A 27,470-nucleotide genomic window follows, 5' to 3' on the forward strand; every position below is an offset into this window, starting at 1 on the left:
GTGTATCTCCATTTGTTTAGCTCTTTTCTGAGTTTTGTGTTTGTTCTTTCATTTGGGCCATGTTTCTTTTCTCATCATTTGGCAGCCTCCCTGTGTTTGTTTCTATGTATTAGGTAGAGCTGCTACAACTCCATCTTGGTAGTGTAGTCTAATGTAGTAAGTGTTCTGTAAGGTCCAGTGGCACAGCCTCCGCTATCACCCAAACTGGGTACTCAAGGTGCACCCTCTGTGTGGGCTGAGTACACCTTCCCTTTGTAGTTGAGCCTCAGATGCTGTTGGCAAATCAATGGGAGGGATTTACCCAGGCCAGTCAGCTGCAAGGATTAGCTTTGACACTGACCACCAATCTCCACCCTCCATGGAGGAACAGCTGTGCAGGGGCACAGTGGTGGTGCTCTGATGTGGTGTGTGTCCAACCACTGGGTGCACTGGCTCTGGGGTTTCCCAGGTGGTATAGGCCAAGGTCAGCCCCCACCTGTGTTTTGACCAAGGCCACCCTGCCTGAGCTGTAAAGCAATCTGAGATGACTGCTACTTGTGCTGGGCTTGGAGATTCCCAGGAGAAGCCAAGCTGTGAACCTAATCTGGCTGCCACTAGGGCTCACAAAGGCCAACTGTTGCTTGTTTGATAGGATTTGGGAGCCAAGACCTGCCATTTTTATGGAAAAGCAGCTTGGTGGGCCTGTAAATTGGGTGGGGTAGAGCCTCTGGGAATCTCCAAGGTGGGTCAAACAGTGTTAGCAAAGTAATTGGAGTCCCAGGTGTGGCACCAGCTTACTGACTGTGTGGAGGGGTTTAGCAAAGGGACAATCACCTCTGCTCACCTTGATGCCAAACAACACTTCAGCTTCTCCCTGTATGCCACTTGTGCCTTTCAAACTGTTGCCCTGGTGCTGAAGCTCAGAGAGAGTGAGTCTGAGTAGGTGAGTCTGTGTGTGGGTTCTTTAAGAGGAAATAGTTGGAGCTCCAGCAGTTTCTTCCACTAATTCAATCCCCACTGGGTTTTGTAGGGGATTTTGTAGGGGAAGCCAGAAGTTGTAGGGACTTATCTTCCTGGCATTGGTACCCTGGCCTGGGGGGCCTAGTCGGTCTGGGACCCCTTGCTCCCAAGGCATCCCTCCCAAATTTTTATCCATGTGGGTATGGAAACAGCCTGTTCTGTGTCTACACCCCCCCCCCCCACACCAGTCTGGATGGATGTGGTTTCTTTAATTACATAATTAGACTTCCATTCAGCTCGATTTCTGATGTTCCTAAGTGACGGTTGTTGTATATTTTAGTTTTAATCTTGATGTGGCTGTGTGAAGAGGCGAGCCATGTCTACCTACACTCCATCTTGACTGGAAATTCCAAACCATTTTTTTTAAATAAAGCTACTGCATCAACTAACTAACTAACTAACTAACTAGCTAGCTAACACAAACTGCCTGATGTCTTACCTCCACTCTTGCTATATATAGGCTAGTGTGTGCGCTTTCTAAACTCTAAACTACAATTTCAAAATTTCATTAAGCTTAAAAAATTTATTTTGAAAATTTTCAAAATTTGAAAAAGAATCTAATGAATATGCATATTCCTATTACTCACACTTAACAATTATTAAGACTGTGTTGCAATTATTTCTCTCTTTTTAATTGTGGTATAATTGATATATAACATTATATTCATTTCAGGTATACAACATAATGATTCAATATCTGTATATAATGTGAAATGACAAGTCATCCTCTAATTTTGTTAAAATCAATTAATTGTAAATCATCTAACTTTCCAAAGGATTCATATCCAGATAAGAATGATTTAGTTTCTCATTTTCTGGAAAATACATAAAATGACTGCTCAAAAAATTATCTTATGAATATTCATTATATTCATATTAATTATATTCATAAGATATATCACCTAGAGATATCTTCTTTAATCAAATATACCAAAAAGGATAGAAAAAAATTTAAAATACTCTGAAATTTCAATATACCACTGTCAAAACAGTATTTTTAACTTTTTGTTTTGAGATCACTTACAATCTAAGCAAGTTGCAAAGATAGTTAGAGAGGAGCTTCTTGCTCACTTCACGCAGTCTCCCTGAATGGTTACTTCTTATGCAACTACAGTACAATATCAAAACCAGGAAACCAAAATTGGTACAAATGTGTATACACAGTTCTGTCATTTTATCACTTGTACATATCTGGGTAATTACCAGCACAAACAAAAAATAAAACATTCCATTACCACGAAGACCTCCCTCAGGCTGCTCCTTCATAGTTCCATCCAACTTCCTCACCCATCGCAATGCCCGGGCAACCAGTAATTTGTTCACGATCTCTATAATATTGTTATTTGAGAATATTATATAAATGGAATCATATACTATGAGCCTTCCTGAGATTGGCTTTTTTCCATTCAGTATAATGACTTCAGAACCATTCAAGCTTTTGAGTGTATCAATAGTTTACTACATTTTATTACTCAGTATTATGAGATGGTATATTACATATAGATGGACAGACAATCCTTGTTATTGTTATTTAGATTGAGATTTGAGAGTTCTCTATATGTTCTACATGTAAATCCACTGTCAGATATGTGGTTTGCCAGTATTTTATCCCAGTCTTATCATCTCAGCACAGACATTCTTAATTTTAATGAATTCCAATTTATAAATTTTTCTTTATAGATTATGCCTTTTGCATCATGTCTACGAAATCTTCAAGTCTTAGTTCCCAAAGATGTTGTATGTTTTCTTTAAAAGTTGTCTAGTTTTACATTTTAAACTTTAATCTGTGATCCATTTTGAGTTATTTTATACAAATTGTGAGCTTTGGATCAAGATTAACTTTTTTATGGTCTGTCAATATCCAATTTATATCACAACACTACATTCTCCACTGAATTGCTTTTTCATCTTTGTCAAAGATCAGGTAGCTGCTACCACAGGGGGGCTATTTCTGGGTTCACTATTCTGTGCCACTGATGTATATATTATGTTTCTACCAAGCCACATAGTCTTAATCACTGTAGCTATAAGCCTTTAAAAAAAGAACAATGATTACTCCCACTGTATTCTTCTTTTTCAAAAGTGTTCAGCAATCCTAGTTGCTTCACCTTTATAAGTATATAAAGTATAGAGTAATCTCATCCATGCATTTAAAAAAGTCTTTGGGGATTTTAATAGGAATTATGCTAAAACTATGTATCAATTTGGATAGAATTAGCATCATCACTACATTGAGTCTTCCAATTCATGAATATAATATGCCTCTTCATTTATTCAGATCTTTGATTTTTATTTTATTCATCAGCATTTTGTAGTTTCAGCACACCCATCCTGTATATGTTCTGTTGGATTTACTTCTAAGTACATCATTGTTTAATTGCTTATAAATGATATCACATTTTTATTTTTTCACGTGTTCATTGCTAGTATACAGAAATACAATTAATTTTTGTATGTTGATCTCATATACTGTGAATGTGTGGAATTCATTAGTTCTAAAAATATCTTTGTGAATTCCTTGGGATTTTTTACATAGAACATGTCACTTGCAAACAACATTTTTATTTATTTCTTCCTTTCATTATATACTTTTTATTTCCTGGTTCTGCCTCACTTTGCTGGTTAGAACTTCCAGTACTATATGGAATATAGACATCCTTACCTCACTGCAAATCTTAGAGGGAAAGCATTCAGTTGTTCACTATTAAGGATAATGTTACCTATAGGCTTTTTGTAGATGCTATCTATCAAGCTGAGATAGTTTATTCCAAGTTTTATTTATTTTTGAAACATAAATATCATCTTTTATTTTATAATTTCAAACACTCAGTATTAGCCCAATTCTCATACCTCTGTAGCTAAATATGTGGTATACATTCTTTTTGTTGTTGCTGCTCAAGTACAGCTATCTCTATTTTCATCCCACCATACCCATCCCCACCCCCACCTCCCACCCTCGATCCTATCCCTATTTAGCTTTGTCCATGGGTCCTTTATACATGTTCCTTGACACCCTTTCCCCTCTTTCCCCTGTTAGCCCCTCTGCCTTTCCCTCTGGTTAGTGTCAGTTTGTTCTTTATTTCAGTGTCTCTGGTTATATTTTGCTTGCTTGTTTGTTTGTTGTTGATTAGGTTCCTCTTATAGATGAGATCATATGGTATTTGTCTTTCATTGCCTGGCTTATTTCACTTAGCATAATGCTCTCCAGATCCACCCATGCTGTCATGAAGGGTAGGAGCTCCCTCTTTCTTTCTACTGCAATGTACCAATGTTTTTTGATCCATTCATTTACTGATGGGCACTTAGGTTGCTTTTTTTAAAGTCATGAGTAGGTGTTAAATTTTGTTAAATGCTTTCTCTACATTGATATGGCCATGTGATGTGATCTTTATTTTTTACAGGTTAATATGATATAGATGACATTAAGTTGATTTTCAAATACGGAAACAGCCTCACATCCCAATAAATGAATTTAATTATGGTATATATTATTTTGGTATATTGTTTAGTTCAATTTGGTAATGTTTTATTAAGAAGTTTCACTCCTAAATTCAGAAAAAATGTTGGTCTGTGGTTTTCTTTTTTGTATTGTCTTCTGGTTTTAGTATCAGGGTAACACTGGCTTCCTAAAATAAATTGTGAAGTGTCTCTTTCTCTTTACTCTTTGGAAAGGACTGTGTGAAATTGGTGATAATTCTTTGAACATTTCACAGAATTCTACAAGTGAAATCATCTAGGCCTAGAGATTTCTAGTTTGAAAACTTTTAAATTACAAATTCAATTTCTTTAATAGTTATACTATTCAAATTACATTGGGCTGGCCAAAAAGTTCATTTGTTTTTTTCCATAAGTTGGCTCTACAGCACTTAGGTGTCTTAAACCTCATTGGAAACAATTTTTTTAGACTGTATTGTAAGAGCTGTCATACCGGCATGCACTTTTTAAAAACTTATCAAAATTGAAGAATTTTTGTGTAGCCATTTTAATACTGATAATGGAAGAAAATACACAACATTTTTGGCACATTATGCTTTATTATTTCAAGAAAGGTAAAATGTAATTGAAACTCAAAGCATAAAAACATTTGTGGAGTGTATGAAGGAGGTGCTATGACTGATCGAATGTGTCCAAAGTGGTTTTGTGAAGTTTCGTGCTGGAGATTTCTCATTGGATGATGCCCCATAGTTGGGTAGACCAGTTGAAGTTTCATAGTGATCAAATTGAGGCATTAATTGAGACCAGTCAACATTATACCATGCAGGAAGACAGCCAATGTACTCAAAATATTCAAATCTATAAAGTTATTGGTAAAATAAAAAATGTGTCTTTTAGTTTACAGAAAAAACTAAATGGGCTTGTTGGCCAACGCTATATATTTCATATTGGGTGAGTTGAGTAGTTTGTGCTTTTCAAGGCTTTAGTTCATTTCATTTAGCTTGCCAAATTTATGAGTGGAGCCATTTGTAGTATTCCCTAATAACTGATAGCTGTAGGGTCTGTAGTGATATACCCTGTTCCATTCTGATATAATAATTTCTACCTTGTCTCTTATTTGTCAGTCTTACTAAGGAGACTATCAATTTATGATCTCTTCAAAGAGCCAGCTTTTTGTCTCACTATTTCCTCTATTGTTCTCCTATTTCAATTTCATTTGTTTCTACCCTTATGTTTATTATTTCCTTCCTTTTGCTTCTCTAGATTATTTTCCTCCTCTTTCTTCGTTTTTTTTTTAAGTAGGAACATAGATTGTTTATTTCAAACTTTTTCTCTTTTCCAATGTTGCTTTATATGCTGCTTGGCTGCATCTCAAATATTTGATATGTTGTATTCACTTAATGCATTCATAGTATTTCTTTAACTTTTTTTTTTTTTTCATTTCTTTGACCCATGGATTACTGAAAAACACAGTTTAGTTTTCAAGTGTTTAGTGATTTTCTGTTATCAAATTCTAGTTTTATTCCACTGTGGTCAGAAAACATTCTGTATGATTTCTATTCTTTTTAAATTTTTTTCAGGATATTAACTTTTTAACCTGAAAAATTATAAATTTATAGAACATAAGTGTTCTATAAATATAGACTAGATCCAGGTGGTTGATAGTAAATACTTGCTGGTTTTATCTAGTTGTTCTATCAATTGTTGAGAAAAGGATGTTGTAGTCTTTTAACTGTAATTGTGGATTTGTCTATTTCTCCTTTCACTATGTTTTGGTTCATATTTTTGTAATTCTGTTGTTTGGTGCACCCACATTTAAAATTTCTATGACTTCTTGACAGATTGATGATTTCATGGCATAATGCCCTCTCTGTCCTAGTCTTTCATTCTTTCCATTCTTTTCCTTTCAAACTACCTATATTATATTTGAAGTGAGTCATACAGATATCATAAATAGGTCATGATGTCATTTTTAAACCACTCTGCCAGTATCAGCCTTTTAACTAGTACACTCATACCATTAACATTAGTGTAATTATTTATATAATGGGGTTCAAGTCTGCAATTTTATTTTTGTTCCATTTTACATTTCTTTTTCTGCCTTCTTGTATGTTACTTGAACATTTTTTTAGAATTCCATTTTTATTTATTCATAGTGCTCTTGAGTATATTTTTGTTACAGATGTTGTAGTGGTTGCTCTAAGTATCACATCATATATACCTAATATCAGAATCAACAAGCATTGATACTTATTCAAGTAAAGTACAGAAACTTTATCTCCCTTTATGTCTCTTGGCTGACTCCATGTATAATACAATCATTTTAAATATTTTCTCTACACATTGTGAAAACCACATCAGTGTGTTATAATTTTGCTTTAATTGTCAAACATAATTAAGAAAACCCAAGGAGAAAAAAAATTATTGTATATCTCTATTTTTACTCTTCCTATTGTTCTTTTTTCCTCCCTAATGTTCCTTATTTCCTTCTTGTAACAGCTCCTCTTCTGTTTAGAGAAATTCCTTTAGTCATTCATGTGGGGTAGATAAAGTCTAATGTGTTTTCTAACACAAACAACCAATTCTCCAAAACTGAGTGTCTATCCAACAATTTAATTCAATTCAGACACTACCTGGAGTTAAGTTGGGGATGGTGAGTGATGGGCCTGGGGGAGTGGCTCCTGTTTCCATGCCCTCTCCAGGCAGGCCTCCCTGCCAGCAAGTTGATGTGCTCAACCACCTGGAACTCTGAATCTCACTGTCCAAGAGTTCTTAATACAGCTCAGTTTGTAGACCCCCTTTACTCTCTTGGAGGTTGGTGTGTGGGCTGAGATTTTCAACCTTCTAAGCACTTGATCCTTCCAGTGAACAGAGCTATCCTCAGGCTATCTGGAGCCCCCACCTTGAGTCACCTCAGTAACACAAACGCAAGTATATATTTTTATTCTTTCAGCAAGTAAATTTATTTTAATCAAACCTTCAAGCTACAACTTTAGCTCAATTTATGAAAAATGGGTGGCACGCAATTTATTTGACAACACTAATTCCTGTCAAATCAGTTAAACTGGATTTACTTTCTGCCAGAAAGGTCTAAATTTATTTTTTATTTAAATAAATGTATACTACTTATCTCTGTGACAAGCAACTGTTGAATCAACTCTGGGGTAAGGCTAGGAGACTATGGGAGGGGAAGGACAGGAGGCATAGAGATGATAGGATGCGAAGGACATTTGTTGTCTACATTAAGGTGCCTCCACCTTCAATACTGCATAACCAAGTCTTTATTTGCTTTGTTTTTACAGAAACCTTCTGGGAAGGATGCATTCTTTGATATCAGTCAGGAGACAGAAGAAATGAAATTCTTAAAGAACTCTACCTGGGACTCTAGGGAAACACATATTATGCATTGTGATGGATACAAAATAGGTTTGTCTTTGTGAAGAAGAAAAGGGGCTATGGGAAAGAGAAATGGGAAAGAGATTTACCCTGATACCAAGATATATTCTTAGGAGTATAAATTTGAGGGGAAAATAGAAGTTGAGAATTGCAAAACTGATTCCTTAAAACTATCTATGTCTGGATTATTGTTTGGAAAGTCTTCATGTACTCCAGTATAAAACTGCTAATTTTGTCCATCAGTTTTACTCTACCAACATATGAAACTGTCAAAAACCATGTGAGAAACTAATTCATATAATTCAACAGTGTAAATGGAGAGGGACATTATTCACATTATAAGCTACTACTACCCAGGAAATTATATTAAATTTGATTTGGAAAAGGATGGATGGAGACTAGATTGTTTTTGGTATATTTGAATATTAAAAACCACTTACTTTTAGGAATGTGTTCAAATATTCACTTATTCAGTCTGTTAACAAGTATTTACTATGCACTCTATCACATACAAAGCAGTGTGACAGGTCAAGGCTCTCTGGGGGAACTAACACTGCATCAGACAGATTGCAGACTCTCCTGCAGCTTTTCTCTTGCATTAGAGCAAGACAGCACTTTCTGCGATGCTGGAACTGTTTTATGTCTCTGCTGTTAAAGATGGTAGCCACTAGGTATACAGACTACTAAGCATTTGAAAGTGGCTAATGCAACAGAGAAACTAAGTTTTCAATTTTATTTATTTTTAATAATTTTAACTGATATAATCATATGTGGCTAATGGTACAGTATTAGAGTGTAGCATCAGATCACAGGTCCCTTGCACTTACTCTAATTTTCCAGTTTAAAGTTGTCCGTCATTTGTCTGAATTTAAAGCAAATACAGTAAGTATGATAGGGAAAGTACAGTTCCACCCACACAAATGAGTACATACTGGATAAATAATTTGGTTCCTACCCCATGAGACAAGGTTAGCAGCAGTACAAGTTAACTATGATATAGATGCTATCCAGCAGGTTCAGAAGGGAAATTCTCAGGTGCGGTTCTTTGTATAAATGGCCTTTAAACATGTGAGTATAGGAGGTTAAATTTATATTTCACATAACTTTATTTAAAGATAAGTAAAAGAAAAAAGTCTGGGAGGTACATATTTTTATTACATGACAAACATAAATACTTATTTTCTTTTTAACAAATATGGACTTAAATTTGTGCCTCTGAGTAAAAGCACAGGCCTCATGTAATGTCTGCAATACCGTACTCCGCATCCAGAAGAGGTTCACTACAGTGTTTCCTGGCACTCAGGAAAGAACGGAAAGCTACGTTACTATAAATCACAAAGCACGTTACAGCCTCTAATAAGTGCAGCCTGTGCACTAAATGAAGACATTTACAAAAACAACACACTTAAAGGAAGTGGCAATACACAATCTCTTTCCGTTTCCAACAATGCTTTTTGTGCTTGCTGGCTGGTTTTGCCCTCCTCCCCACCACCACTCCCTCCACCACAGAAGAACTGCAAATATCCAATGCTTTTAGAACAGGAAAGAGATTTGGTTCCCTTAGCTAATGCGATCTGGAAAAACTCTAGAAATCATCTCTTTCAAAACATATTAAAATTGTATTATTATCTATCAAGCAAAATCATCAAAATTGTAGCTTACCCCAAGCTTCCAATGAGGTGTGTGGCTTGATAAAATACTAGACATCTTTTTGTCCTCAGATAAGAATCATAGTTTCCTAGCTCTCTTCATAAATACCAATTAAGTATAGGTACAGAAATCCCATCATGGAGCAAATTATAGTGAAACAGCTATCCAGTTCTCCACTAAGACTCCTGACTGATAGGACTGCTTAAAGATAACCTTTAGAACAGTCACCATCAACCTTATACAAAACTCAGATTCATCAAGAAACAGTGCCATAAAGTTCCTAAGCCTAAAAGTGCTCAAGTAAGAGTTATTGCAGCATTTGATGTAGATTCAGGTTAGTAAGGACAAAAGTAAAAGTCACCCAACCTCTTTAAGCTCTTAAACCTTGGAATTCTGTACCTTTCCTTAAGAAACATTCATGATTTCGGCCTAGATTTCTCTTAATACTGAAAATTTGAGAAGAAAGCACATGCTGAAGTTATCATCACTGGCAGAGGCATAAAGTGCACAATGTCTGAATATTTTAAATATTTCTCTTAGAAAAAAGCTTGGATAAGGATATTCTGTGACCTGAAATACTGCACAAAAGTTCCTAATTTCTTATCATGCATCCACTGTTTATAAAAGTAAACTAATTTCCTTATCTGCTAGAGATTTGGGAATGCAGTTTGGCTTTGTATTTTTCCAACACTTAAAGGGACTATGCTGTCTGGTCTTTCTGTAAATAAGTATGAAGCATGACTCTCACACCTATATTTAAAATTAGGATTATTGTGCAAAGTCTCTCACATCAAACAAAACCACAATTACTAAGAAAAACAACCTTGCTTTGAGACTAGCTGTACCGGATCAAACATGTTTCCTTCTACCTACTTAAGTTCCAAAGGTTGTATTATGCTACTTTTCAAACAAAATGAGCTTCTGGTATAACTGGCATGATGAAGTCACTATTCACCTCAAAAATGACTTCTGCTTTTTAAATATCATAAATAACAGATTATAATGCTATAAAGCACCATTGACTCATTAACACTTCGACTGCCAAGCACATTAAATTTATAGACTGATTTTAATCAACTAGTACAACTATTTCACTAGCCAGAAGTTTGAGGAAGTATTTGTATTTGGAATTTATTTGAACTACTTTAAGATAGTTCACAAGTTGAGATATCTCCAAAAAGACTAAGGATCTAAAGAAAGGTGCCAATTGGCAGTGCTGTGATAGAGTATGTAACTACTACAAACTCCCACAGGCAGTCATCCTGTGAAACTCAGGTCCAACTCACGCTTAGGTACTACTAAGAAGACACAAAATATGCATCCAGACGTGAAATATTCTGTCACATAGCCAGCAATCTCGTGAAAGTAGTCCACTTGTTAAATTGTTACAAATTCCACCCAATCCCTTGGTTACTCTATAATATTGATTGGCTCTCATTCCTTATACTTCCAATTAATTAGGCACTGTAGCCTTTAGTCAATTAAATTTTTGCCTCTAAAGAGAGATGAAAGAAAGGAATGGCAGGAAGAATTCTGCTAGCCTATGATAGAATCCCATGTGAAACGATATATAACGAAAGAAATAACACTAGTTATAACCTCTGTTTTGAAAAAATCCATAAAAGCACTAAGGCAATTAACAAAGTCAAATATTTTTCAAATTACAAAATTTACAAGAACTATGTTCCTGGCAAAAAGTACATGACAAATGTTTGCTGAGTAAACACATATAAGCATAAATGAACTTGAGACACATTCCAGGAAGTGGGGATGATGTAAGAAAGAAAAAGTTCTGTAGTCACTTCCTATGTAATCTACACTCAAAAAAATATTTTTTAAATTTAAATAATATTTTATTGTTTGTGCTATTATGGTTGTCCCAACTGTTTCCCCTTTGCTCCACCCACCAGACCCCTCCACTCCCAGGCCATCACCACACAGTTGTCCATGTCCATGGCTCACGCATTTATATTCTTTGGCTACTGTGTTCCCTAGGCAGTACTTTACATCCCCATGACTATTCTGTAACAACCAATTTGTACTTCTTAATCCCTTCACCTTTTTTTGCTCATCATCCAGACCACCCTCCCACCTGGCAACCATGAAAACGTCAGTATCTATGAATCTGTTTCTGTTCTGCTTGTTCATTTATTTTGTTTTTTAGATTGTTTATCAATAGATATGTATTTATTGCCAATTTCTTGTTCATTTTTTGATCTTCTTCAAGAAGACACTTGAACATGTCATATAATATTAGTATGGTGATGAACTCCTTTAGCGTTTTCTTATCGGGGATAAAAATATCAGTATGTGGTTGCCTCTCAAGTGTAAGAGGACCTGGCCTCAACCCAAGCATGTACCCTGACTGGGAATTGAACCAGTGACCCTCTGGTTCACAGGCCAGTACTTAATCTACTGAGCCACACCAGCCAGGGCTCCAGGCCCTTTTTTATGCTGTTGAGGTTCTCACCAAGTTCACTGAGCACCCTTACAACCACTGTTTTGAATTCTGTATCTAGTAGCTTGCTTGTCTCCATTTTGTTTAGTTCTTTTCCTGGACTTTTGTTCTGTTCTTTCATTTGGGCCATGTTTCTTTGTCTCCTCATTTTGCCAGCCTTCCTGTGTTTGTTTCTATGTATTAGGCAGAGCTGCTATGACTCCCTGGCTTGGAAGAGTGACCTAATGTAGTAGGTATTCTGTAGGTCCAGTGGCACAGCCTCCCCTATCAATCAAGCTAGGTATTTGAGATGTGCCCATTATGTGGGCTACGTACACTCTTGTAGCTGAGCATTGATTGCTGTTGGCAGATCAATGGGAGGAATTTACCCAGGCTGATCAGCTGTAAGGACTGGCTGTGACCACTTACTACCATCTCTAACCAGTGTAGAGGATCAGCTGTGCAAGTGTCCATTCCCTAGAGCCAGACTTACTTCAACAAAACCCTGAAGCCCACTGAGTCTGCCCCTTAAGTGTGTCCCTGGTTGGGTGGTTGGATGGTGGTGGTCTCACATGGTCTGTAGCTATCCACTGGGTGCACAGGCTCTGGAGCCTCCCAGGAGGTATAGGCCAAGGTCAGTCACTGCCTGTGTTCTGTCTAGGGATACCCAGCATAAAATACAAAGCAATCTGCAGTTGGCTGCTACTTGTGCTGGGCTGGAGGTACCCAAGTGAGTCCAAGCTGTGAACCCAGGCCACTTACTACGAGTGCCAGTTCTGGGGTCTCTGAGCAATAGGCATGGGCACAATGAGGTCGGATGCTGCTTATTTGAGAGAACTTAGGAAAACTGGAAGCATGAGCCAAGAAAACCATTCATATGGAAAAGCCACTAGAAAAAGCTTGGGTGGGCCCAAAAGTTGAGTGGGGCCAAAAGTTGGGTGGGGCAGATCCTCAGAGAATCACCAGGGTGAAGCAAACAGTATGAACCAGGTTGATGGAGTCTCAAATGTGGTACTTGCCTGCCCAATCTGTTGTGGAAGGGCTCAGAAAAGGAACAATAGCTTCTGCCAGCACTTCTGTCTGGGAGAAAGCTGCCCCCTCAGCTCTTATCCTGATGCCAGACACTTCAGTTCCTCCCCAGAAGCCTCTGGTGCCTTCTCAATTTGCTGCTCCTGTGCTGTAGCTCAGAAGGAGTGAGTCTGAGTCAGTCCCTTTAAGAGGAACTGCCTGGGACTCTAGCAGTTTGTGTTCCACAGCCTCAATCCTCACTGGTTTTTATAGCCAGAAGTTATGGGAATTTATCTTCCTGGCATTGGAACCCTGGGCTGGGGGTGCTCAGTGTGGGGCTGGGACCCCTCACTCCAAAGATATCCCTCCCAATTTTTATTCACCACACATGGGTATGGGACCAACCCATTCCACATCTCCACCTCTCCTACCAGTCTTGACGAGTTTCTTCTCTAATTCCATAGTTGTAGAACCTGCATTCAGCTCTGTTTCTGCTAGTCCTGAATAATGGTTTTTTGTAGTTTAGTTGTATTTTTGATGTAGTTGTGCAAGGAGGCAAGCCATATTTACCTATGCTGCCATCTTGAATGAAACACCACTGAAAAAATCTTTATGATCTCATTGCACACAGAAAAAAACTTTAAACCCATTAATGAAGTATTAAGAGCCATAAACAATTGGCCCTACTACCTTTACAGCCTTCTCTTCTGTTACAACCTACATTACTCCAAAACAAAAATAAATCCTAAGCATAATACTCTCCAGGTCCATCCATGCTGTTGCAAAATGTAAGATTTCTTTCTTTTTTTATGGTCAAATAGTATTCCATTGTGTAAATGTACCCCTGCTTTTTTATCCACTCATCTGCTATGGATAAAATAATAAATAATACTATTATGAGTAATACTGCAATGAACACAGGGGTGCATATATTCTTTCTAATTAGTGTTTCAGTTTTCTTCAGATATATCCCCAGACACAGAATCACTCAATTATAAGGTGGCAGTTCCATATCTCTCTTTTTGAGGAAATTCCATACCGTTTTCCACAGTGGCTGTACCAATCTGCAATCCTACCAGCAGTACATGAGGGTTCCCGTTTCTCCACATCTTCACCAACACTGTTTGTTGATTTATAATGACAGGCATTCGGACAGGCGTGAGGTGATATCTCGTTGTGGTTTAATTTGTATTTCTCAAATGGTGAGTAGCATTAAGTATCTTTCCCTATGTCTATTGGTCATCTGTATGTCCTCTGTGGAGAAGTGTCTCTTCAGGTCCTTTCCCCATTTTTAATTGGGTTATTTGCCGTATAAGTTCTTTATAAATTTTGGATAGTAACCTCTTGTATCATTGGTGACTATGTTCTCCCATTCAGTGGGTTGTCTTTTCATTTTGTTGATGGTTTCCTTAGCTGTGCAAAAGCTTTTTAGTTGGATGTAGTTCCTCTTATTTAATAATATGGCCTCACTTAATGTGAAAACTAATGAACAAAAACAAACAAACAAAACAGAAATTGACTAATAGATACAGAGAACAGACTCACAGTTGTTGAAGGGGCTGGAGATTGGGGGCTGGGGAGAAAGGTGAATGGATTAAGCAAAAACAAACAAACAAACAAACAAAGACAACTTTATGGTGACTGCCAGAGGGAAAGCTGGCTGGGAAGAGGGCAAAGGGGAAGAAATGACGACAGAAAGAGACTTGACTATGGGTAGCGAGTGCATGCAATACCCATTAGGTTTCAAGTATACAACTCTATACCACAGTATGCAGACGATGTGGTATAGAGTTGTATACTTGAAACCTAAATGGTTTTATTAACCAATGTTACCCCAATAGATTCAATAAAAATTATAAACAAATACATACACACATACATACAACATACATGCTAAGCTACAAATTAGTCATGGGACATAAAGCACAGCATAGGGAATATAGTTAATAGTATATTAATAACTATGTATATAGTCAGGTGGGTGGATACTAGAATTACCAGAGAAATCACTTTGTAAATTATATAGCTGTCTAACCACTATGCTGTATACCTGACACTAATATAAAATAATATTAAATGTCAACTGTAATTGAAAAATAAAATAAACAAACGAAAAATCTCCTAAGCTTCAGGCAACATAACATCCCATCTTAGAGCTTTTGCTAAAGCAATACAAATGCCTTTTCTCTTTAGCATGTTCAAGTTCTACTAATGTTCCAATTACTCTTGTTGTATAATACACTATACCAAAACACATTAGCTTAAATTAAGTACCATTTTATTATGTTCATGGAGTCTGTGGATCAGAAATTCAGACAGCACACTATTGTCATTCTTTGACCAATATCAACATAGAAGATTTAAGATCAACGGATTAAGAATGGTTATTTCTAGCAAATAGGATTATTGATGGAAAAGGGGTATTTAAAGGAAATTTTAATAATTTAACATTGAAATTTATTTCAAGTTGACTAATGCAGTTTAAAGTTTATTTTAAAAATAAATTTAAGTTTTAACTACATTAATCTGTTTTGTTTAAATAATTTAAAATATTTTATGAAATAAAATTATCAAAACTACAAAAGAAATTCAGTTAGAAATGCTTCACCTTAGAAACAACTAATCATCCATTTTAATTCTACTTTAAAACAAATGTCCAGCATTTTACATCTAAATAAAACAGTTAAGACTTAACAAATACTTCAAAGGAAAACACTTGTAAATATGGCAGGTTTAAGATGGAGGCAATTAGTTGGTATTCCCTCCCCGCTTACGAAACCCAAGCCTGTATAAAAAGGTCAAGTGCTAAGTAAAAACAAGCACAAGCATGAAATGAGAGGATAAATAACCAAATAGGGATAAAGGCAGAAGTGAAACAATTACCTAACGTATTAAGTTCACAATCACACATGACTTAAACCTTTTGGAATTGGGGTGTAATCATTATAGAAACACTAGTCAGCATTTCTTCTAAGACTCTTAGATAACTAAAGGGTTCCTCCCAAGTTTCTATGCTGGAGGTCGAGATGCATTTCCCTTGGAGAACACATTTATGTTACCAAATCTTATATTCTAATACACATGATCTCCAACCCTCAAGGATTCAATGACATTTGAAAATGTCTATGTTCGGCTAGGCATACACCCACCACACCTCTAAAGATGTCTATAACATAGTCCAAGTCATCTAGTTCTCAAAAGGTTCTGTAATGCTGACCAAAAAAATCTGTTGGCAGTTCTTTGCTCACTTAGCCCCTTCTCTTGCATCCTTCTCCGACTGATTAGGCAGAATGACAAGATTCTATGTAAACACTGACAGCTTTCACTAAAATTTCTTTCCTCCAAGAAACAACACACCTGAAAGGGCCTTGAAAACAGTAAAGTGCTATTCACACTGTTTTACCGCAGTTGTGTAAAACAGAGCTTTTTCCTGACTATAAGGCCAACTCCCATTCACATAATTCAAAATTTAGTTTTAAGTTATGGTAAAACAGTAGAAAGTATATCCTGCAAATAATCGTATTTCTTCTAAACTACCTAAAAGGTTCAACTCTCCATATTATTCTAAATAGAATAATTTTTTAACTGCTCTCATAATTTTATTCCTCCATGTCTACTGGTGTTTTCACATTACAGGAAGAGTTCCAAATGGGAAAAACTGCCAAGCACTTTAAACTCTCTATATCTTTAAAAAGATCCAACTCATCAAGCTATCAGATCATTTGCTTTACTGAATATCACTGAATGTCACAGTTGGGTAGATAAACCCCATTTTCTATATAGAATTCAGTCTTCCAACTGCCAAGGCCTTAATAATAAACTAAATTAAAAAGATTGGAAAGCAGGTTTTCCTAATGTTAAAAAGCTATTTGTCACAAAAACACAATATTTCTTTATATTTATCCAAATATTTTTAGATACAACATGTCTAAATTTTACCACAAATAAACAGAGGTTCTTCTGGGGTAAATGTAAATCACCAATCAACCACAACCACTCCCTGTGCTCCTTTTCTGAAGATAAACAACAAATTTTAATAAGCAAAAACCCAAATTCTTTGATCTGACTTGATTAGCCGCTACCCATAAACAAAAGTTATTTGAATGACCTGCTCACACGTGCTCTGACTCTACTGTTTTCATGTAAGACTCTCCTGGAAGTGTGTAAGTCAATTCCAGGGCTCGCATTCTCAAGTAGGAACACTGGGGAAATTTTATATACATTCTGAGTTCCTTCTGACAATTTCCTTTGCTTTTGGACTCCTTTCCCATGACAAGTAAAAGTAAAATGTCTAGGCAGAAGAGAATTATGAACTTCAAATAAATTATAGGTACCATAAATTGTTTTATTTAAAATCATTATATAAGCATAAGTTGAAAATATATCTTGGTAAACTTTCATGTAAACAAAACCCAAAGGAGAGCTGGTGTGGAATAGTGACTAAAAGTCAATATATGTTTTCAGGCAATGTAGTATGGTTGTTTTAAGGAAAAAAAAATTAATAATGCAAGTTTGGTTGCACTAATAGAAATAATATCTATCTCGCCCTGGCTGGCATAGCTCAGTGGATTGAGCGCAGGCTGGGAACCAAAGTGTCCCAGGTTCAATTCCCAGCCAGGGTACATGCCTGGGTTGCAGGCCATAACCCCCAGCAACTGCACATTGATGTTTCTCTCTCTCTCTCTCTATCTCCCTCCCTTCCCTCTCTAAAAATAAATAAAGTCTTAAAAAAAAAAAGAAATAATATCTATCTCAAAGGGGGGAGATAAAGTCATTTTCTTTGCACTGCAACCTCTACATCTAGTTATATAAAGTACAGTTAGTACTTTATAAAAGGAAGACTACCAAAGTAGAGATTTCCAGAGAAAAGCAACCAAGTAACAAGGCATGTTCATTATCACCACAGAAGGCATGACTAGATATTGGAAACATTGACAGGCATAACTTTAATATCCTCCTGTACAATGACTTCCAAATGGATATCCCCCAAGTCTGAGCTGTCACTGGATTTCAAATGCATAACCACCAGCTGAATATATTTACTTGACTGTTCCACATACATTTTGGCCTCAACCAAAGAGGCAGCATAGCATAAAGAGGCTGAACACTGGAATCAGATTACCATCATTTAAATCCAGAGCCTAGATGCTAGGCTCTACCGGTTAGGAGCCATGTAGACCTTGGAAAAATTACTTGACATCTCTGTGCCTCAAATTCCTCATGTTATAAAATAGAAATAAGAATACTCATCTTGTAAGGTTATCATGAGATGTGAATACTATGTAATTACAGAAAGCACTTGGATAGAATTAGACACATCCTAATTGATATATCTGTGAAAATTTTTTTAAAAGCATACCTAATAACCAAATTCAAACTCTCCATCCCCAAAACTGTGCCTCCTCCTGTAATATTTATTTCAGAAAATGACTCCAAATCAAAAACATGGCCTCTTTCTATATCCTGACTTCTCTTTCAGTGACTCTTTAAAGCTCATGCCGTTAAGGGTCAATAAGATCTTGCCAGGCTTTGCCTCATCTACTGTGAGGATGAAGACCATTCTTAGCAATCCAACTGTCGACATTCCAGAAAATGTCAACATCACTCTAAAGGGACACACAGTAATTGCGAAGGGCCCCAGAAGTACCCTGTGAAGAAACTTCAATCACGTCAATATAGAACTCTGTCCCGTAAGAAAGAAAAAGAAGAGGCTCTGGGTTGACAAATGGAGGGGAAATAGAGGAAAATAGAAAGGCACTAGCCACGGGTTCACACAATCTGCAGTCACGCACAGAACAAGATCAAAGGGGTAACATTGGGCTTATGGCACAAGATGAGGTCTCTGTGTGTCCACTTCCGCATCGACATTGTTATTCAGGGGAATGGTTCTCTTGTTGAAATTAGAAATGTCTTGGGCAAAAAATACATTCACAGGTTCCAGATGAGGCCAGGCATTGCTTGTTTAGTATCTCAAGCCCAGAAAGATGAGTTAATTCTTGAATGAAATGACAGTGAACTTGTACCAAATTCAGCTGCTTTGATTCAGCAAGCTACAACAGTTAAAAACAAGGCTATCAGATAATTCAAGGATGGTATCTATGTTTCCGAAAAAGGAACAGTTCAGCAGGCTGTGAATAAGATCTAAGGCGTCCAGCTACAGAAACAGTAAGGTGCCAGTAAGGATGATTCCTCAGACCTATTTGTGATATTTTTAAAGATGCAATAAAAGCTGTGTATTGATTGGCGGGGGGGGGGGGGGGGGGGGGGGGGGAGATCTTGCCAGAAAAGGAGAAAAAGAGGAAAGAGAGAAGAAAAAAGGAAATGGAGGGAAGAAAGAGAGAAAGAGAGAAACTGAGAAATTACGGCAGGAATTAAACCAAAATGTTGACAGTGGTTATCTCTGGTTAAAAAGATTACAAGTAATCATATTCTCTATATACCTTTTTGTATTTCTGAGATCTTCTAAAAGTTAAAAATATGCTTCCCTTTTCACCACAGAGAAAAAAAACTGTTCTGAAAATGTTTAATGATATTCTGGATAAAGTCTAAGCCCTTCATTAATTGGTTCCTGCTACTCCCCATATCCCTCCCTCGTAACCCCTCGAGTCTGCACCTCCGCACAAGGAACTATCTATACCTAGAATATACTCCCCATTCACCCTCACCTGCTAATTCTTACCCATCCTTCAAAACCACTCACAGGTACCATGTCTTCTGGAAAGTCATCTTGGACCACAACCATGCTCTCTCCAAACCCACCATTCCAATCTAAGTTAAGTACCCTTCTATATGCACCTTTAGAATCTAGTTTACACATGTAGCACTTATCACAGTAAGTTCAATAATTAAAGTGTTAGAAATCTGTTTCCCTCTTTCTTTGATATAAAACACTTGTTCTCCTAGTGTTTTCTCTTATCTAACCCAGCATCTAACACAGTACCTGACACATAGTAGGAGATAAAAAAAAAGGTGTTTAAATGACTCCAAAGTTGTATTATTTCTGTTCTATTATATTGCCTCACCAGACATATATAAAAAAGCTGGTAAGATGAATTCATAAAATAGTAGATCCCAAGTCTGGGAGCATTCAAAATGAAACACGATGCCACCATTCTTGTCCCTTCAAGTCAACCATTTATTCGCCAAGTATTTATTGACTACCTCATATATGCCACACACTGGGAATACAAGAATGAGAAAAAAAAGAGAATAAAAGGTTTCTTCTTTCATGATACTTTAGGGTGGAGAGAGAAGGCAAATATTGACTAAGTACTTGAAGCTACTAAATAAACATTAGAGACTTATCCGTGAAGTTAAGAAATATATTTGAGATAGAATATGCAATGAAAGACGTCACCATGTTTGGAAAGGTAAAAGATTCTGAATTAGAAATGAGATTAGATTACTCGAAGACAGCAATCTTCAATCTTTGTTTCTGGCCGCCACATACACAGACATATCCAGGGTCATGCATTCTTTCCACAACATGCTAAATAACTCTACTAATGAACATGGCATGAAGCCTCATAGTGCTTGCCAGTTACACTACCCCTTCTGAAAAAAACAAGCTGAAGCAGTTCTTCATGACTTTGAAAGCCAAGAGCTTCAAGAGAAACCAATTGTAACTTCCTGGCCATGATGATAAATCCTGGGATGACTAGCTGATGGCTGCCTTCTAAGGACTTGCTATACTGGAGGGTGCAGCAGAGACTCCTAGCCACACCCAGGACCTATTTTTCCTTTTTCCCCAACTAGGAGACTTTATTGGAGATGGTAATATGCCCAGCTCAAAAATGAACAAAGCCCACCAACTTTTTCTGTCTCTCTTTTATCAGGTATAGTTATATACTAGTTCTGGCCAAAGAGATACAAAGGAAATTCACTTGGAGCACTTCTGAGAAAGCTTTTTTTATATTTTCTATTTCAATTTATTGGGGCTTCAGGAGTACAACCTTACAAATACATCATATGTATATTCCACTGTGTGCTCACCACCCAAAGTCTACTCTCCTTTCACCGTCACATATTTGACCCCCTTACTCTTTTTGCTCCCTACCCCTCTGCCCCTCTAGTTACCATCATACTATTATCTGTGTCTAAAGTTTGTCTGTTGCTTTTTGTTTTATATACCACATATGAGTGAAATCATATGGTTCTTGTCCTTTTCTGTCTCACTAATTTTGATTGGCATGATACTCAAGATCCATCCATGTTTTTGCAAATAGCAGTATTTCATCATCTTATGGCTAAGGAGTATTCCACTCTATGCAGGGTGGGTCAAAAGTAGGTTTACCGTTGTGAATATACAAAACGCAGTTTATTCTTGTACTATTATTCGTTAATCGCGTTGTTATTTTCCATACGGACAACTGTAAACCTACTTTCACCCCACCCTGTGTATGTACCACTTCTCTGACCAGTCATCCAATGAATGACACTTGGGTTGTTTCCACATCCTAGTTATTGTGAATAATGCTGCAAAGAAAGAAAGGGTACATGTACCTTTACAAATAAGTGTTTTTTTCAGGTAGATACCCAAAAGAGAACTGCTGGATCATATGGAAGTTCTATCCTTCATTTTCTGAGGAACCTCCATACTGTTTTCCATAAAGGCTGCACCAAATTGCATTCCCATCAGCAGTGTATAAGGGCTCCCTTTTCTCCACCTTTCCTTATTGATAATAGATATTTTAACAGGTATAAGATGGTATCTCCTGGTCTTGATTCCTTTACAGCTATTGAAGTTGAGAATCTTTTCATGTATCTGTTGGCCATATGTGTATCTTCTGGGAAAGAGTGTCTGTTCAGGTCCTCTGTCCATTTCTTAATTGGATTGTTTGTTGTTTTGTTGTTAAGTAGCATGAGTTCTCAATATATTTTGGATATTTGGCCCTTAATGCAGTGGTCCCCAACCTTTTTGGCACATGGACCTGTTTCACTGTAGACTTAGGAGAGGGGGACACCGGGAAGGACAGGAGGCAGAGCTCAGGCGACCTTTGCTTTATGTGAGGAGGTTCCTGGACCCCTGCCTTAATGGAAGTATTATTTTCAAATACCTTTTCCCATTTGTTGGGCACCTTTTGTTTTGTTGATACTTTCTTTTGCTATGCAGAAGCTCTTTAATTTAATGTAGTCCCATTCATTTATTTTTGCTTTTATTTCTCTGACCTTTGGAATCAAGCTCACAAAAGCCCTCTGACACCAAGGTCCCTGCGTTTAGTACTTATGTTTTCTTCTATGCATTTTATTGTTGCAGGTCTTATATTCAAGTCTTTAATCTATTTTGAGTTAATTTTTGTGTATGGTGTCAGACAGCAGTCTAATTTCATTCCTTTACAAGTGCCTTTGCAATTTTCCAACACCATTTACTGAGGAGGTGGGAAAGCTCTTTTCAAAAGGAGGAAGACTCGATCACCTTTTTATTCCTCTCCTCCTTTTCCCTTCTTTCTGCCTAGAATAAAAACATGAAAATAAGGAAGACATCCCATAAATGGAGGACTAGAAAGTTAGTTTAAATCTTTTAAAACATCACAAAATTGTTATACTAGTACCAATCACCTACCTCTGGACTTTTTTATTTTATAGAGAAGAAAAATACATTCCAGCCCAATGGATGATGATGATAATGGAACTAAATTAAAACTCTGTCTTTGAGGACAAAGGAAGAATACAACTCACAACAACACCCAGAGCCAAGAGTAAAAAGACATACCCTAATACTGAACACTGAAAACAGAGCTGCTTGAAATAAAAATTCAGGGTTTAAAGCTACCTGAACAAGTCTCTTCCTTGCAATGGAACAGAAATGGCATTGCTTTCTCTTCCATCCAAGAAAGGATGTGACAAAGCCGCTAAGAACAACATATTAGATATATTAAAATATACCTTTTTAAATAAATTTTAAAAATCATCACAAGTTTTGGAGTCTGGATCAACCCCTAAGCCTGATATCCACCTGATACCACATAGTTATTACAACATTACTATGTTCCCTGTGTTGTACTTTCCATCCCTGTGACTATTTTTATAACTGGCAATTTATACTTATTAATTTCTTTCATCTTTTCACCCATCTTCTGAATTCCTCTCCCATGTGGTGACCATCAATTTGTTCTATGAGTTTGTTTCTGTTTTGTTTGTTCACTTATTTTGTTTTTAGATTACACATGTAAGTGAAATAATATGGTGTTTGTCTTTCTCTGACTTATTTCACTTAGCATAATACTTACTAGGTTCATTCATGTTGTTGCAAATGGCAAGGTTTCTTTCTCTTTTATGACTGAGTGACACCTCATGGTGGTTTTAATTTGCATTTCTCACAATTAGTGATGTTGAGCTTCTTTTAAAAAAAGATTTTATTTATTTTTAGACAGGAAGAGAGTGAGAGAGGGAGAGTAACATCAATGTGTGATTGTTTCTCGTGTGCCCCCTACTGGGGACCTGACCTGCAACCCAGGCATGTGCCTGACTGGGAATCGAACCAGCAACCCTTTGGTTTGCAGGCCAGTGCTCAATCCACTGAGCCATACCAGCCAGGGCTGAGCTTCTTTTCTTATGTCTGTTGGCTAGCTGTATGTCTCTTTTGGTGAAATGTCTGTTCAGGTCTTCTGCTCATTTTTTAATCTTTTTTTTTTTTGCTGTTAGGTTGTTGAATTTCTTATATACAGGGTGGGGCAAAATAGGTTTACAGTTGTGGGTATGTGAAACACAGACTTTATTCTTGTATTATTAGTTATTGCACTATTTTCCATGTGAACAACTATAAACCTACTTTTGCCCAACTCTGTATTTTGGATATTAATGCCTTATCAGATGTATCATTGAAAAATATGTTCTCCCATTCAGTAGGCTTTTTGTTTTCTTTGCTGTGTAAAAACTTTTTAGTTTTAGAGCCATTTGTTTATTTTTCTTTTGTTTCCTGAGTATACTTTTGATTCTCTTTAAATGCCATACTGAAAATCTTTATTTTGTACTTTTGTCATCCTCATCTGGACACTGTGCTCAATTAAATTCAAAGCTCTGGTGTGAGATTTATTTTTCTACTAGACCTCACTCTATGACATTAGCTTTGTCCTTCAATGAATTTATCTGGTTGTTTGGATTCTCCTACACAGTTTTGATCACATCTACCCTCATATACTTTCTGGTGTTCTCATGGAACCTACAGGAATGCTTTCTCAGAGGAACTAAAAGAGCCCTAAAGGATTCTTTAACCAGACAGAGGCCTGTCTGAAAAGACTGTCTTTCAGAAATTACAGATGAAAGGGACAGTAGGAGGAAAGCTTTTAGACTGGAGGAAGCCCCATACATAAACAGGACTGTCCCTAGCTATTCTTGGATCTTTGGAAATCATATAGTCTTGGATTTCCTTCTCTCTGATTTCCCTCTACACATCACAGTTTAAACAAGCTATACATACCCATTTTTGTCCATTTCTTGTAAATGTAAGGAGCCTCTATGTTTAACTGCATGCAAGGTTAAGTGTTTAGAATTTGGAGAGGGCCAGACAACTTGGTACTAACGAAGAGTCCTGGGATGGCTCCAAATGAAAGAAATCCTTTTCATGTCGCTAAATTTGATACCAAAATCACAGAAAGCATATCTTAATAATGACAATAGTAACAAACACATCATAATTACTATGTACCAGGTACTGTTCTAAGCACTTTATGTGTATTAACTCATTTGATTCTTATATTTTTATTTACTAGATTGATGAAAAAAGGTAGAGAGCACTTATATAACTTGCCCAAGGACACAGGGTTACTAAGCAAGAATTAAAACTCAAGCAGTCTGGTTCTGGAGTCCATACTCTTAATCACTTTACCAAAATGTCCTTTTAGCTATTACACTTTAAGTCATTTGAGAGTCAAACTGAACAGAGCTGAAATTGTTTCTTTCTCACTACCCTGTCAAGGTACTGCTACTCTCCCAGTCACCCAAAATTAAATCTGTAAGATGACTTTTAGCCCTGCAGTGCATTCTACATTCGATTAGTCATACAACCAAACCCTGTCCATTAAATACTCCATTTCCACTCCTACTGTCACCATCCTGAAATTCCAGAGTCAAAAATTGCGTCACCTTTTCAAGAAGGCAATAACTCACGCCAACCTTATTACTGAAACATCTTTTTCACATGGTCTCTTGTACCAGTTTTATGGAACATAATTACAATAAAATATTTTACATTTCCCCATAAAATTTCTCCTTCTTAATTTTAGTCCATCATCCTAGCCTATGTTCTAACTTTCCCTTCCAGATATATACCAATCACAAATTAAAAAAGCACAACTTTAAAGTAAACTAAAAATTTATCAATCACATTCCCTATTCAGATGACATACAAACATTTTAAAGTTTTAGTGCTGAAAATAAAACCTATAGGAAAGTGACTTTTTAACCCTTAAATTGCACCTGGGGGTAGGGTGTTCTCACTACAATGACCAGAATCACAACTCATATGACCCTCAAGGGAACACAGTGCTTCCTTTAATCCGTTTTGGTTCCAACGAGTATCAGTGAGACAGTTTAGAGACTTTAAAAGGACTTTTCCAAAAAGGGAGAACCAAACAGAACTAGAGGCAAAGAGGCATAAAAACAGTCCACAACATGAGATAAATCACAGTGTTCTCGAATTTTTTTCACTTCCTGAAATATAGGTGTTATTTACATAGTATACCATGGTAAATCACAAGACTGTCAATGGTCTCAATATCTCAATATAATGGACCAGCCAAGTAGTACAACTCCACACTCAGCTCTCATAGCATACTTCCTCTCAGCATTCACCAATTCTAATATTCTCCAAACTACAGTCATCCAAAGTCCTGGAACTACTCTCAAAGTCTCTCATATGGATCCCTTGATTCCCAGCTTCCTCTGGGCCTGGATGTGGGAAGTGCTACCTTGAGAGACAGAAAGAAGGAATAGTTGATTCTGACCTATACTTTAAGTCTTCCTATTTTGTTTTAGATCTGGAGGAAATGACTCTTCTGGCTGCTTGGTAACTGACAATTGGAATGACTTTAGTCCATTAATGTGCTCTTACTCCACATATTAAGGAGATGCTACCTTAACCAAAAGGCTAAGGTGATCTGAGATTATAAAATACATCACTATTGGTATTTGAAACATGCCACAGATATTAATTCAGTGTGGTATGGACTGGGTGAACTTCACATTGTACAATTCCTTGTAATGTTTCCATAGCCTCTGGCAATGAAGCTAGCACCTCTAAAAATGACTGCCAGAGGGGTAGCAGGAGATCATGGCTCCACTAGCACTAGCTGGCAATAGTCTCCAGTCTCCAACATGATCTGTTGCCAAGCTAGCCAAAAATAATGTCCAAAGATTTGCCAAAGTTGGAGTTTCTTTTTGAAAAGCAGAAGGCAACTTAATTAATTAAGATCCTAAACATACACTGACACAGCATAACATCCAGCATTGCAGAGAACCAGATCCCTATCCTAGTCACTTCAACTAGATTATGTCTGAAATCTCACCCTTAACACACTGTAATTAAATAGGATGATAAGATTTCATATTCTCCCCTACGTATGTTCTAGAAAACCCAATTTTGTTAGGTTAAGAGTCCTACATTTGTAAGTTAATGACAAATTCAAACATTATAGAACCATTACTGTTTAAAAAAATGAATATGTATATATTTTGATACAAATTTAGCAAACAAGCTTTTGAGGGGGGAAAAGGGTGCAGATAGTATTTCCAAGTACAGTAACAAGAAGTGGAATATTAACCTAAATAGGTCAGATTAATGTTCTTATGGACTTGTGAAAAATAACAAGACCAGTGAGGATGGTGTGTGTAAGACTATGATGACAAACATATATACAATAGGGAGTCCACTGTCACTATATAAATACTACTAGACTTGAATATGAGGGCATAAGCATTATCTGCCTTATTTAGCACGGTATTCCTGGCACTCAACTCATTGTCCAGTACCTAACAGGCACTGAGAAAATACTTAAGAAGCAATCACTGTAAGTACTTAATATAGGCTAAAGCTACGTGACCACTTGGAAAGAGTACTATACACAAACTAATTTAATCATCAAAAGACAGGGTGGAATTTGACCAAAGAACCTTTAAGGTCTCTTCCAAACTCTAAGATTCCATAAAATTTTAACCATTACCCCAGTGAAGATTTTTAATGAGCATCATACTAGATTACAGGAAGGACCTTTAGAGAAAGGTCTACCAATAACTACAGGCTGCATCACAAAGTACAAGTCAGTCTTTTCATATAAATCTTTGCCAAGCAGGGGGTGGAAAAAGAAAGAAAAATGAGCAAAACAGAATCACTAAAAGATTAGTGTTCTTAAAAAACAAATTAAACTTATTTATATATTTCTATATTTAGAAACTACATAATTACAGTAATCTAAAAAAATAACCAAGTCTATGCATTGTATTAAAATAAATCCTTAAATGTTATATTACGTGTGCTAAGAAATAATTAGAAGAAAAAGCCCCTGGTATCAAAAGTACATACAATCATTTCTTTCTTTACAAGCCTCAA

At 36.7% G+C, this 27,470-nt stretch overlaps 1 protein-coding gene and 1 pseudogene across 2 annotated transcripts in view; one reads left to right on the forward strand and one right to left on the reverse strand.

Annotated features, from left to right (window-relative positions):
* Positions 1-27,470, reverse strand: part of SBF2 (SET binding factor 2) — a 432,668-nt gene that overhangs the window by 333,444 nt on the left and 71,754 nt on the right. The gene's annotated exons all lie outside the window — the stretch shown is intronic.
* Positions 18,402-19,170, forward strand: LOC114500962 (annotated as a pseudogene).

This window comes from Phyllostomus discolor, chromosome 6 (genome assembly GCF_004126475.2).
Source record: "Phyllostomus discolor isolate MPI-MPIP mPhyDis1 chromosome 6, mPhyDis1.pri.v3, whole genome shotgun sequence".
NCBI classification, from domain to species: domain Eukaryota; kingdom Metazoa; phylum Chordata; class Mammalia; order Chiroptera; family Phyllostomidae; genus Phyllostomus; species Phyllostomus discolor.